At 39.0% G+C, this 14,163-nt stretch overlaps 1 long non-coding RNA gene across 1 annotated transcript; it reads left to right on the top strand.

Annotated features, from left to right (window-relative positions):
* Positions 1-6,632: 6,632 nt before the first annotated feature.
* On the top strand, positions 6,633-10,923 carry LOC144196391 (uncharacterized). Its single transcript, XR_013326255.1, has 3 exons — positions 6,633-7,976; positions 9,034-9,140; positions 10,317-10,923. It is a non-coding gene; the product is annotated as an uncharacterized LOC144196391 (long non-coding RNA).
* The last annotated feature ends 3,240 nt before the right edge of the window (positions 10,924-14,163 follow it).

Below are 14,163 nucleotides of genomic sequence, written 5' to 3'. Positions count from 1 at the left end.
AGGTTGTAAATCTCGAGCACATTGACTTTTTTCTTTTACTTATGAAGCTTTTGATTGAACCTGAGCAGCTAACATTGCCCCAAACAGTGTTTATCCTGCTGCTTTGATCAGCTGTCACATTATTGATAAATACATGCAGTTCTGTTTCATAGGCTGCCAGAAATACCCAAACCATGGAACAATTGAGCAATTTATGCCATTCCCTTTTCTTTTGATAATATGGAAAGCATGGGTGGTATGAAACTTGAAGTAATCTCCCCCTTGCCAGACAATTTTTTTATCTGAACTTTTTGCCAGAACATTTAACATGTGTGCTTATTCTTTCCTGAGAAAAATTTAGAGGGTTATTTTACTGTAATAATCCTGTATATTTTTAAAGCAATGCCATGCTATAGTCACATTTCATTCAAGCAGGCCTTGAGCCTGCTAAATAAGCATCTCTTTTTGCCACATATTTATTCAGACTACTGTCTAAATAACACAAAATAACAACCGGTGTGCCCTTTCCGTTGCTCCCAGTGTGGGAAAAAAAAAAAACATCAGTCACAGAATAAGTCGTAGGCCCTTCCAAGGTATTTAAATTAAAAAAAATCTTGGAGTCCGGAAAGCATGGTAATTTTGCTCGCATTGCATGTATTATTTATCATATTGAAATAATGTAACACTTTCACTGGCTGAATACATTTTAATTCTTTATTGGACCTGATGCTGATCTTAGAATAAGGAATGATGTGCTTTTTCAATTGCAGCCTTAAAACATATAATTTTTAAATGTCTTTGCTCTTCTTCTACCCCGTCACTGTAGGAACCATGTATGGTTCTTGAAGTGTTTCCTTGGAGTATACCGGTGTTTTGAGGGTGGGGGGGGGGGGGGGGGGATTTTCATGTGCAAATGTCAGTCAGTCTGCTCACACCAATCACAGGTCTCCTCCCGAGATGGGGGGGCTTGAGACACAACTTGAATAATTTAGCAGCTCTGTGCCACCGTGCTTTGGGGTCGCAACCTTCCAAAGTGATGACAGAAAGATGTTGGCTGATCCCCCTAGACCCCCGTCACTCCCTCCGTTCTCTTCCATTACTACTTATTTGCCATCCCCAATTTGGAGCAGACAAAGCAGAAGGCCTCGCGGGGGATAAAAAATCATTGGTGCTAAATGAGTCGTGCTATAAAGCAGAAAACGGGTAAACAATGACTTTTTAGGTGTGCCCCCCTTAATGGCTGGTGATTCCTCTCTTATGCCCAGCTGTGCCATGAGCACACTCCACAGGTGATCAGATACTGACTAAAGGGATGTTCTGAAGGGAAAAGGTCGAAACACAGCAAGAACACGTATTGTACGTCAGAGTCCAGTCTAGAAATGTAAAGAATGATCAGAACATTCCCAACTCACTAGTACAGCTAGCAGAACACCCCAAGGGTGCCATAGAAATCAATATGTTCTCACATTCAGACACAAACACACATTTTGATCATTCAGATGGACACCCACTGCACAGAGTGGTCATCAGTCGTGTGCAGGGCTGCTCTGACAGCAACAAGACGAGAATGAATGGACTGTCCAGATCGCCACACCGAGACATGTCGTTATAACAGCCGTATTCTTCAGTCAGTCAAAATCAAGTCTGCCGTTCTGCTCCAATGAACTCTTCTACATGAATAATAGATAGCCAGACAATGGCTATTTAACTCATCAAATGGGCATTGATTGGCTTTTCCCCTACAGTAACTCAAGAAAATCCAAAATTTAGTCAATAAATGTTCATGCTTCAGTGCCATTGATGGCAATTGACAAGCTATCAATTTCAACTGGATCGGCTTCAAGAAAAGCCATTAATTGAAGGCATTCCCACGATCGTATTGAGAAATGTCCAAGTGAAGTTAAAAAAAGAACATTCTGACTGCTAAGTGAATTTTCTTACATTTTTGAAGTTGTTCTTTTGCAAGTTTGTCTGTGAAATTTAAATAATAATTGGCATTGAATTCTAATCTATGTGGTCTTCAAAGTCCTTCATTCCTTTAGCAACGGCTGCTGCCTAGATTTTACTGGCTCACAGTAAATTGTAAAAATATCATTGAAAACAGCCCAGAAAAGAATCTTAAATTCAGCCTACAATTTTACAATACCTGGCTTCAACACTAGATGGAGGTAGTCACTTAAACAGTAGCCATCATTTCCAGTCATTTCATTTTCAACACCACTTGTCAAGGTCACGGGGTGCTGGAGCGTATACGAGAAGACTTCAGGCGAAAGGCGGACTACACCCTAGACAGTTGGCCATGGAGTGGGAATCAATCCCGCACTGCCCACACCGGAGTCAGGCAAAAGAATCCCCACCACCACTATTGGGTGGCCTATTTCCAATCAGACTTTCTGCATTTTGTTTTATTTAAGTACCAATAATGTTTATATTACAACAACTAAAATTGTAAAGAAAGGTAAAACAATGACAAAAACGGTGGTGTGCCAGGACTTGAACATGTCATTGTTGGGCTTCTGTTGTGACCTCACGCCATGTGATTGCTTGGCAAGGGCGGGCAGTGTGGAGGGAGGACGTAAGAGATCCCTCTGAATTATAGAGTGTGATTGTTAGGTGACTTATGGCTGCTGGCTGTCAGGACCAGCGTGACAAATTGTCTTGAGTGAGAATTACACTTTCTCATTTCCTTTGCCATCTACTATTTATCTACTTTTCCTTTACGGAAGTACCCTTTGTCATGCCTATGTCTCTTTCGTCCTTGTACTATGTGCTTGGACTGGGGTGTGTCCTGGAAAGACCTTTGGAAAACACAACTATGGAGGGCAAATGACTGTTTATTTACAGAGAAAATGTATGGTTTACATTCAATGTAGTCCATGTTTTAGTTTGTAAGTAATCAGAAGTGAGATGACTTTGTGACTCGGACAATGCCTCTGGGATGGCAGCAAATAAACCGATATAACCTGATCAGGAGACAGCCGCTCCAGCCATGCTGCCCGTGTGCTTTTCTGTCAGAGCAAATAGTGTTAAGAGGGAAGCTTCCACATATTGTGAGTCTGAAGTGAGAACAAACTGCCTTGGAGACAGTTGGTTACAGAGAGCCGGATGGTAAGATTTTGTAAGCTGAAACGCCAGAGGGATTGTTTCACAAAACCTTCTGTCTCACAAATCCATCTGGGACAGAGATGAGAAAGATGTGGGAAAGGCGCAGACACCCAGACATTAACCAACATTCAAAGGTCATTGGATCTTTCTTTTTTTTTTTTTATCTGTCATATCTGTGAGTACTGTCATTCAGTCCTGACGTGTCCCCTGAAATGATCTGCTTTGAGTAATCACTACTGAGAATGGTTAATATAGTATAGTTGGAATGAGATGCTTTAAAATTCATTCAATCACGTTTCGTAGCGTTTATCCTCACTAGGGTGCTGTAGTCTATCCTAGCAAACTATGTGCAACAGGCGGGGAATACCCTGAATTGGTGGCCAGCCAATTGCATGGCACAAGAGAACGGACAACCATTCACAGTCATACTCATACCTAGGTGCAATTTTCAATCTTGTGGAGAGATGTAGAGGAAAGCAGAGCACCCGAAGAATACCTACACAAGCCCGAGGAGAACATCCAAACTCCACACAGGAAGGTCCAAGCCTGGGATTGAACCTGTCAAGTTTTCTTATTTTATTTTACCCTAGATCTCAGAACTGTGAGGCCACCATCCTTCGAAATAATGTCCTAATTTTGTGATGAAGTGGCAAACATGCCTTTCTAAACGTTTGGTGCAATTTGCACTCTATGATAAAAGTTATGCCATTGGAGGCTTTGTTTTGTGGCGCACACGGAGGAGAACTTTCCCTCAATTCCTCCTGACATTCCCCATTGCATAATGTTTCTGAGTGACTGATCGGGTATCAGAGATGGAGTTCTTTGTGTAAATGCAGTCTGAATAATTCATACAAGACTGTCAGTGAGAGAGCAAAAGAGAGAGCAAGAGAATGGGACATCTTAGAAATCAACTCGCAAGGTCCCTGATCATGAATAATTGATCAGAACTGATTAAAGTTTACCATGATTACCCCTCACCTCCTCAACATATAAAATACCACACCTGTTTTAACTGCCTCCTTCCACCTTTAACGCCCAATCATATTTGGTGGAGCCAGCAAGAGACTGTCTTGTTTCTTTACCTTTTGTGAGGGTTTATTTTAGGGGTGCCATCATTGATTGCATACATTTCCTATTAAAACAAATGTTATTTCTTATGAGTACGTAAATTATTCTGTTAAAGTGAGGGTAAAATAAAAAAAAAACATCAAATTAAATAGGCACAATGTAATATATTAGCAGTGTTTGCTATAACTACAACCTGGGGCTGTGTATTGGTTCTTGCCTGGCCATAAAATACATATTAGGATTTTTTTTATCACGATTCATTTTAATCCCAATAATACACTTTGGGATTTTTTTTTAAATTTCTTGTATCTCTTGCGACAAAACTAATCAAAATGGAATAGAAGTAAATTTTCTTTAATTTATTTTTGAAACCACCTTCAGCACCAAAGTGAACATGTTTTTGTTTTAGGTTTGAACAGTGCAAAATAAGGAAAATATGGTAAATTGAAAAATTTAATCTGCAATGTAAATCCAGCAAAAAACATTTACATTTTAATGCAATCTCTCTGTAGTATTTAAAGAACCAAAATAAATGTTTCAATTATGACAAATTCATCAATTAAGATGATTAAATTGTAAGTGTCAGTAAGATGCTTAGCCTTGATTTCTGCACAGTCTTTGCATTCAGATAGTGGAACAGATCCCCAATTAGCCGCAAAATTGTTTCAAACAACAAGAGCCTGGAGCACTCGCATTTACTTTGGGATCACCCAGCAGAGCCGCCTTGATCAGTTTATCTCTTTTCTCTGTCTGCACATGTGCACATCAGATAATGCACAAACACTGAGAGACCCCCCCTACTCCCCACCCCTTGTTCAGGAAGGGGATCACTTTTCTCTACTCTTAACCTTCAAAGTCCGGCAATGCTCACATCTTTGATCTGCGCTTTGGAGCCGGGGACCGAAACGTTTGACAGAGACGATGTGAGACGCGTGGAACGGGAGGGAAGAGAGCAAGAGTGACAGTTAATGACATGACTACAAGCTGCGACCTTTCCAGCGACCACACGGGCATGACGAGGTGGGCTCAAGGTGACAGCAGCACGGGTTACTTTGGAGGGAGACAACAAGGGCTTTGTTTGTTGGGGGTTTAGCGGTCACAGTGGGGAACTAGTGATTAGGATTATAAAGGCAAAGGTGTTAAAAAAAAAACCTTCATTTTATCCACAATACAATTATACCTGACAATGACAAATACTATGTTAAAGTGTTTTAAAACATTTTGAGAAAGAGCATATTCAATTCTTGACCATGCTCATTACTTATTCTTTCATTTATTTTCTGAACCGTTTATCCTCACAAAGTTTGCGGGGGATGCTGGAGCATATCCCAGCTGATTTCAGGTCGGGGGTGGGGGACTGACAACCATTCACTCAGGGGCATTTTAGATTGTTCAAGCAGCTCCCCATGCATGTTTTTTTGAATTGGGAGGAAACTGGAGTATACCCAGAGAAATCCCACCCTAGCCCTGGGAGAACATGCAAACTCCACATAGTGAGGATCAACTTAGCATTAAAACCTGGACCCCAGTGAGGCCGATGCGCTAACCACTCGTCCTGCTCATAACTTACAACACTCATTCCCAATTGAAATGAAGTGAAAGTCTATTCATCCAGTTTGGACGTCAAACTAAATTATTTAATTTATTTTGTAATGTACTTTTCAATAGAAAATCAAATCATATTACACATTTTTGCTATAGTATACCTACCATGAGTGTGGAGCAATACAGTCATATATATATAAATATATATACACACTATAAATGGAACCCGTCACAGTTTATTGTAAAGATGCAGTATAATTAATCTTTCTATTGAGAAGCTCGAAAATATATACTGTTGCATTATTATCAGAATTATTTATGTACATTGCTTCATGCATTTTGTTCAAATAATTGAAAGGATTTTAAACTAAAATTTTACTATATCTTTGTTGTATAAAGTCAAATGACAACAATTAAACAAAATAATATAAAAGGATCCACAGGATTAACAAGAAATTTGAGAAATTGAAATATAACCCAAACAATATTGGTTCATTTGTTAACTCTCTCACTTCCATTTATGTTTACATACACATTAAATCTTTTTTTAAATGTAAAGGCTGCCATTGAGTGTTCATGTTTCACTGCCACCTCCCGCCCCAGTCAAGCTATCGTCATAATATGTCATACTATTTATCTGTATGTTGGCAAAAGTATTTGTATTGTGTATATATATCTATATATGCAATGATGAATTTTAAAATACAGCATATATAGAGTGCATGTATGATGTTCTCACCTTTACCGTCATTGTAAAATCTCTTTCTGCCTGTCCTTAACAGACTCGCATGAAGCTCCATTCCCCCCACACACTCTTAAATCACCTCACCCTCATTACACATTGTTACTGTTAAGCAGCTTGTTGGTGAAAGGTGGGAGGACGAGTGGGCTTTCCCATATTTGTTCCCAATGAAAGTGTTCATGGGGCTGATCCAGTCAGCTCACCACGGCCCAAAAAAGGAAGAGGAGGAGAAGAGTCGCCGCAAAGCACCACACACGGTTGGCCAAGGAAGGCCTCACTAGCAGACCACTTGTCTAACCCCAACAGCAGCATCTGCTCAGCCTTTATAAGAGACGGATGGAATACTAAGAGAGCAGGGATGGATTTTCTGCTAAGAGCTGGATGGGGAGCCAGGAGGCTGTATGAGGTTGCCGGGGTTGAATGCCCATGTCAAACTCCCCTCCTTTTTTTCCCGCCGCTCACCCCTTCTCTCCCCTTTCATGTGCCTGATTCTGGAGGGACCTTCTGTTTGTCAGCCAGGCAGTGGACCATTATCCTCCCATTCCACCTCTTCCCATTGCTTTCCCCTTTCTTATACATTCCCCATTCGGCTTCCTCACTGTGCTCAGTTCTGGAAAGGAGACCCTCAATATGAGCCCCGATAGATCAAGTCAATACTGACTGCACATTGCCAAAAATACACTGATTAACATGACTTGACTTGAGTTGATTTTAATTCTTCACTGCCAATGGGAGTTATCGTAGATGCGATGTATTAACTGAATTTAAATTGTATTACTATTCCAGTTGTGATTAGATACACACAAGAAATGATGTTTTAACTGACTGTAAAATTGCTTTACAGAATTCTTATCATTGTTGTGATACGTCACTTTGTTATACTGAAGGCCACATCTAATATTTTGATTGTATCTAAATAATCGGAAAAATTAAATCCAGCATAACAATGCATTCAGTACACAACACACTTAAAATCCTGCGGATGAAAAACCCAAATGCAACATAAAGTTTAGCAACATTTATCCGTACAGATATTTTCATCAATAAATTCCTAAATTGTGCCTTATGTTATGAAATGGTGCGTATGTTTGACAACATGAATTCAATCAACAGAACCATTCTGGAAACTAGCAGTACAAATATTCAACTGGGTCATCAGTTACTTTTAAAAAATTATGCAGACACAATTTTCTTGTTGATCAAGAGGATGTAGGTCATCAATCTTGGTAGATTATGGACTTCAGTTATACATTGAACTGAAAGTTTGACTTTCCACTCATAATCTGAGTTCTCCATCTGAAGAATTTGGATGCAGTTTGAGCATCCTGTTTCACTCGATTTGACTTCTTTTTATGCTGCCTTTTTCTACTTGTGCCTCTATTACAACTCCACATGTGCTCAGATTACAGGAAGAAAGTTGTTTGCTATTGATTTCTTTGAGAGGACAAGTTTGAGTTCACTTGGCTGTGTTTGTGTCCGACTCGGTGCCATCTGCTGCTTTTGGCCTCAGGGAGAAAGACAACATCAGAAAGAAATGGTAAGGAGATGACTATCTGTAACACACATACTTTAGACTTTCTATGTCTTTATGATGTCATTGTTTGGGTTTTGGACGCACCATGAGGCAGCCAGTCCAATTTGGTGCACTGCTGAGATGCCTGAGCAGATTGCAGTGAATATAGCAAAGAAAGAAGTGATTCGAGGCGACGAGGTGTCTACTCGAACAATCGATCCCTATCGTGGCCTTCAGTCAGGGCAGCAGGATCGGAAACTGCCGGGAACCAGAGGGAATAATAGAATGTAGTAGCAAAACAGCAGCAAACTGAGTGCAAACGTTTTCTTGAAGAAAAGTCTTGGCAATTTTTCCCCATGTGCCCTTCTTTTGAATCTGTGTGACCTAACTTATATGCACTTAGTCTTCAAGGCCAAAAGAACTGTCACATAACAGTATCACATGTCTCTTATCATTATCAAACGTGCTTGACTTGCAAACACATGTTGGAAAATACTTGCATAAAATGGCATATGCTCCAGCACCTCCCTGCCACCCTTGTGAGGATAAGTGATTAAGAAAATGAAGGAATCAACTAAAACAAAATGTGAAATGTCCTTTGGGTGATTGATATGCATTTAAAATAAGAATGTTTTTAAAATACAACTAACTGATGTAATAATTTATGTTTACACAACTAAGAAATAAAACATTATGAATTGGAAATACGTAGATTTTTCTCATTTGTATCAATTCAAAACAAAACAAACAAATAAAAGCCTCAAATTTACTTTCTCAGGAAGGCGATGTTTGGGAAGCTAATTAATTGATCCGTTCAAATGAGTCGTTGTTAACTAGGAGCCATTTTACTACACAATATTGACTGTAAATTTTGTATAAAAACCAACAAAATTCAATATAGGAAATATTTTGGAACAGATAAAGAGAAGCACAAATTACAAACAAATTAAAAGTCATGGAATTACAAAATCTAAATTAAATTTAAAAAAAACACTGACTAAAATAAAAAGAATGCACAAAAAAAAAACTCTGACCCTAAAGAGAGGGAGAAATAAAAACATAGCTACACTATTGTTTACAGGACGGATTTTGCATTCACTTCATATATGAAGCGTCAATGGCAGTCCACTGTATTGTTTTCCGGGACATATGACCCCACCTGGCTTATTTTCCACAAGCCGAGCATACGTAAGTATCAAATTATATAGCACAAACAATCGCCCATCCTTGCCTGCAGCTGTTTATCCACCTTTCAGAGCTTGTCACTTTTCATTGTTTTCAACTGTCTTCCTGTCTGACCCGTGTCCTCTCTTGAAAGATGCATGTGGATACCTGGGAGTCACCTCCTTCATTTTCTGATCAACACGCCATGATTCTATCCATGATCGGATTGCTTGAGACTTCTGTCCATTAGTTTAGAGACACAAATCTCTATTTAATATGAGAACAAGTTTATTTCATACAACCCAACACAAATATCACAAAAACATACTGAAATAATCATATTGTCCCATATATTTACTTCTGTATAAATGGCAATAATTTAATGTTATGCCTTGTCGTGTGCATTTCTACAAAAAAAAAAAAAATGTTGACTATGAAGTACAGTAATCCCTCGAATATCGAGGTTAATGTGGAGAAGACATGGTATAATAATCGAAAAACTGCAAAGTAGGGTCACCCCTATTAGAAAAATTAAATGATAAAATAATTTCTTCAGTGCCTAGACCTAGTAGCAAACAGAAGAGAGGGGAGTTGCTTCCGTTTGCGAATTTCAGAATGGATTTTCATCCCCCCAAAATAAAAAAATGTGAAAAAAAATTCCACGGAAAAAAATCCACAATGTAGTGAAGTTGAATGGCAAAATGGCGACAGATTATTGTATTGCTTTTGGACCAATTAGCACAGAAAAGAAATCTTAGGTCTAAAATCTCCACATTGGTAGGACTGATACCAATGTTTTGACAACTTTTCATATTTGTATTATTTATCCATATACATCATTGCTTAGAATTGAATCCCATTTATTCAGTTTCTTCTATGCAATTGATACTTTCCAATCCAGTCATCCTTAATTCAGATATCTGCAATATCACTTTGCCTGGAACAAATGCATTTGGTAAAATTTTAAATTTAAGATGTATATACAGATATCCATAAATTGAGATATTTGCAAGTTGCAACTCAACTGTTTCTACCACCAATTTCCAATAACTACAATTCAATTCTGACTGATACTAATCCTATTTCAAGTTAATGAATCTTTCATTGGCTTCATGTCTATCTAATTACATGATGGATGTTTGATAATGCAATTTCTAACACTAAAATGTCGCTGTTATTCCTGATGTCTATTCTTTTTAGCAGGCTGAGGTAGAAGAAAGTGGAGGGAGGCAGGGGTGCTGGTGTTGTCTCCCTCCGTTTACATCCATCATGTGTCATGGTCGCTCTTAGCTTTCATGTTGCGTTTGGCTGCGTCTCCTGCTCCAGTGTCTCCATTTCCTCACAGAAGATCAGTGTCCCTCAAAGGCAGGAGATGCTCTCGTCTCCGCATTTACATTTCATTTCAGCTCAACGTCGCCAGGTCCGGTGTACACCGGCCCTCACCTCATTGTCACGGGCTTCTCAGCAGACACCCCACCACCCCATGTGCGGCCCTCCGTGCTCGACAGGCAGCTGTCTGTCCTGATAAAGCGGGAGAAGACACACAATGTACTTGGAGTTGACATCACTGCTTGCTTTTCACACAACTTGGAAACCTCTGGACTTTAGCATTTCTTGTGCCAAAACTCACGCCAAGTCCCATAAAGGTAAAAATACTACATAAAACTTTTCTATCAGGGGAGCCCGGCGGCCAAGTAGCTAATGTGTAGGCCTTCCAATTCTGGCCTCGAATGTTCAATCCCATGTTGGTCCTCTGTGTGTGGAATTTGCGTGTTCTCCCTGGGCCTGTGTGGGTTTTCTCCGGGTATTATGAATGGTTGTCCGCTTCATTGTGCCCTGCAATTGGCTGTGCCAAACGAGTCTTTGCTGGGATACCCTCCAACGCCTCAGCCCATGACCCATGTGAGGATGAGTGGTTCATAAAATGACTGCAGACTTTTTATCACATCAGACCTATCTTTAATAGCAATCACAACATGGTCCAATTCTTTAATTCAATTAATAACCATGTAACTAAAACGAAGTATTGATTTTAGTCACCTTTAGTGGTGTCTTTATATATATACTTTAGTGGTATAGTCACCTATAGTCACATTTGAGTCACCTAGTAACTAGATTTTAGCAAGAGATGTAACAATATATCAATTTTAATTAACATGTCGGCTGGTTAAAGCACAATCGAGCCAGAATCAATCACAGCACGAAACATCCATCAATTTAACCTTTTAGATATGCCGTTTTGTTAAGAATTATTTTCATTCAAATGTGTGAAATGTTACTAAAACAAAACTTTCAAAAATGTCCGAATTATATTGTTTTTTTCTCCTGTTTTAAATGGAAGTGTAATTGATTGTGTCAATAAGTACACAATGTTCTCTTAAATTGATACACTAAATTGACACTATACGTACCATGAATATTATTACAGAAGTGGTATTCTCTCATCTTGAAATTGATGTGTTACGCTCTACTATAGTATAAGTTGTCACATTAAAATGTAAAACATCATAAAATGAGACTTATAGTTGTAAAACAGAAAACCTATTCACATAATAACTAGACACCTTTTCAAATCTTGTGTGTCAACAATACAGTTCCACAAACAAATACACACAAACATATTGATTTGATTTGTTACATGGAACTATTCCCAGACCTTTTTACGTTATGTTTGAGTAACTTTGTCTGCTGGGGGCAAACTTCGGAGGCTAATATTGTGTAAACAGTTTGAAAAGCACGGGAAGTCAAACCTGTTTGCTTACCACGGGAAAGAAAATGTCAGTCACAGAGGCCCAAACCAGGCCAGCATCTGATGAAGACAAATGTGCAAACACATGTTGGCAGAATTGCTTTTTTGGTGGAGTGTGATCGGCTACACTCAGCAGGGTGAAACCACGACTTGTGATTGATAGTTTTTTTACACTGTCCATGGACCACCACTGTCTGCTGCCTCCCATGACTGCCATTACCAAAGATGTCCATTAGAATCCCTCCTCCCCCTCCTTTTCCTGCCCTCAATAGGAGGCGAGCAGGAGGAGAGACGAATGAGACGAGTTGCGGCGAGAGCTTCCAAGAGATACTCTTGTTATTCAGACTGCGTTGTCTACAAAAGCAGGATATAAAGGACCAGAAAAGGTAAAAAAGACACTGCAGATGATATGATAAAGGTCAAAAGAAATCATTGTAGAAGCTCAAGGGCCCAGAACAATACAGACTGAAAGGGGATTCTTCCCATAGGGAACTGATGACTTCATCACGATGTATGAAATGGATTTATTTCCAAAGTTATAAAAGAAATGGCTGTCGCTCTGATTGTCAAAGCAAAACATACAGTATTTTAATTCATGGCTTCCACTGATAGCAATGCACTTTCATTTGAAATAGTGGTGGGGCATCTTGCCTTTAGTCAGAGCTATTGCTACTTGAACAAAATGTGGTTAATTTCACCGTTCTGGGGTTGGCGGTTCGATCCCACTGTGTTGAGTTTGCATGAATCTCCCTGGGCTAGTGTGGGTTTTCTCCGGGTGCCCTGGTTTCCTCTCATATCCCCCAAAAAATTGCATGGTAGGCTGATCGAGCACTCTAAATTGCTCCTAGCTATGATTGGTTGTCAGTCTCCTTGTGCCCATCGATTGTCAGGGTAGTTAGCTGGGATAGGCTCCAGCACCCCCCCCCCCCCCCCCCCCCGCGACCCTTATGAGGACATTACGGCCGAGTATATCCATATCAGTGACCACAAAAAAGCTCTTACTATGATAGTTGTACTATAGTACCTCCTAGTGGAAGATTCAAACCACTTTTAAACACTTAAATGTGCCTGAAAAATATTGAATAATTACCCTGATTGTTGGAATATAAGACGCGCCTGACTATAAGCCGCAGGCCTCTACATTACGCTATGGAATATTTACATCAAGACACATGCAGCTTTTTAGGCATTAAATGAATTAGATGCAATGAATCACGGGGTTCAAATTGAGCAAAAAAAGTAGCGGTTTTCAGTTAAAAAAATATAGATAATGATCATTTTAACTCAAGTTTTGCCATGATGACAATAGACTTTCAGTCCAACCCATTTTTTAACTAGAATGAATGATCACTGCCAGCCAGCCCTCCCAGTTCAAATAGGTAATATGTTCACAGCAGCAAATTACTTCATTGTTTTTATTTAATCCTTGCAATTCTCCTTTTACAATGGAAAAAATGCATTAAATTCTGCGAACGAAAGCATTAAAGTCTAAGATGTGAAACTCAAGCGGTGGTTCAAGTGACTTATCAATCAAGGGCAAAGTATATGACATGATTAAAGTCCAAATCCCTGCACATTTGACACTACATCATACAGTCTGACTCTAACCGTACTGTTTTATGAGTCATTTTGAGAACTGAGGTGGGAATGTTTGTGCCTTTTGACACTAATATCTAGGCTTATTAGAGTAATAACCCTGCATTCGATTGATCCCTGTGTCCACAGGCTCAGGTGGTTCAAGCAGAATTTGTCATCTATTGATTTCTTTGGCTTATTAAAGGGATGAGTATCTGACTATACAGAAAAAAATATGAAAACAGGATTAGGATGAAATGGAGGTATTGATTTGGTCAAGGAGTCAGAGCTTATTCTTTATGTTCCACCCGAGCACCAGGATTTCATTTGAGAAGATTTTTTATATTTATGGGAAGCGGAGGAAGGGACTTTTTATTCATGTTTTTAATTTACGATTGCAAATAATAAGCAAAGTATCCTAATAAATCAAAATAATGCATGAAATCGTTAATGGTAAAATAACATTCCAATTAATAAACATTAAAATAGGAACATAAATTAGCTCCAATCCTCACCATGTATTCAATTTGTATAAATATAATGTTTGGATATCCAAAATATTTTTCTTCTTTTGACACAATTTAGACTAAGCCTGTACCATTAAATCTTTTAGGTAGTTCCAGAAAATCAACAATGAAGGAAAGTGCAAAGAGTGATCTTGTGCTTATTTATTAAAAAAAAAAAGATTTATGGATGATAAATTAAAAAAACAGAGGTGGGTGT

The sequence above is a fragment of the Stigmatopora nigra genome, chromosome 1, assembly GCF_051989575.1.
Source record: "Stigmatopora nigra isolate UIUO_SnigA chromosome 1, RoL_Snig_1.1, whole genome shotgun sequence".
Classification (NCBI taxonomy): Eukaryota; Metazoa; Chordata; class Actinopteri; order Syngnathiformes; family Syngnathidae; genus Stigmatopora; species Stigmatopora nigra.
This window is presented reverse-complemented; position numbering and strand designations above follow the sequence as displayed.